The following is a 1,122-nucleotide window of genomic DNA, read 5'->3' on the forward strand; positions in this document are numbered from 1 at the left end:
CTCGTTTCTCTCGCTCCGAATTCCCTGAAGCTGGGAAATCGCAATTTTTTGTGTCGCCAAATATCGTACGAACGTCACGAACCGTCCACACGCTTTTCCAGCAGATTTGCTCGTGCACCAAAAAAAGTCAAAATTTTTACACATAGACCCCATCAAACGGTAGAAATTGGCCGGGATTGCTCTCATGTGCGTTACGGGGCCTCGTTTCTCTCGCTCCGAATTCCCTGAAGCTGGGAAATCGCAATTTTTTGTGTCGCCAAATATCGTACGAACGTCACGAACCTTCCACACGCTTTTCCAGCAGATTTGCTCGTGCACCAAAAAAAGTCAAAATTTTTACACATAGACCCCATCAAACGGTAGAAATTGGCCGGGATTGCTCTCATGTGAGTTACGGGGCCTCGTTTCTCTCGCTCCGAATTCCCTGAAGCTGGGAAATCGCAATTTTTTGTGTCGCCAAATATCGTACGAACGTCACAAACCGTCCACACGCTTTTCCAGCAGATTTGCTTGTGCACCAAAAAAAGTCAAAATTTTTACACATAGACCCCATCAAACGGTAGAAATTGGCCGGGATTGCTCTCATGTGCGTTACGGGGCCTCGTTTCTCTCGCTCCGAATTCCCTGGAGCTGGCAAAACGCTCATTATAGTGTCGCCAAATATCGTCCGAACGTCACGAACCTTCCACACGCTTTTCCAGCAGATTTGCTCGTGCACCAAAAAAAGTCAAAATTTTTACACATAGACCCCATCAAACGGTATAAATTGGCCGGGATTGCTCTCATGTGCGTTACGTAGCCTCGTTTCTCTCGCTCCGAATTCCCTGAAGCTGGGAAATCGCAATTTTTTGTGTCGCCAAATATCGTACGAACGTCACGAACCGTCCACAGGCTTTTCCAGCAGATTTGCTCGTGCACCAAAAAAAGTCAAAATTTTTACACATAGACCCCATCAAACGGTATAAATTGGCCGGGATTGCTCTCATGTGCGTTACGGGGCCTCGTTTCTCTCGCTCCGAATTCCCTGAAGCTGGGAAATCGCAATTTTTTGTGTCGCCAAATATCGTACGAACGTCACAAACCGTCCACAGGCTTTTCCAGCAGATTTGCTCGTGCACCAAA

The sequence above is a fragment of the Callorhinchus milii genome, unplaced genomic scaffold, assembly GCF_018977255.1.
Source record: "Callorhinchus milii isolate IMCB2004 unplaced genomic scaffold, IMCB_Cmil_1.0 Scaffold248, whole genome shotgun sequence".
Lineage (NCBI taxonomy): Eukaryota > Metazoa > Chordata > Chondrichthyes > Chimaeriformes > Callorhinchidae > Callorhinchus > Callorhinchus milii.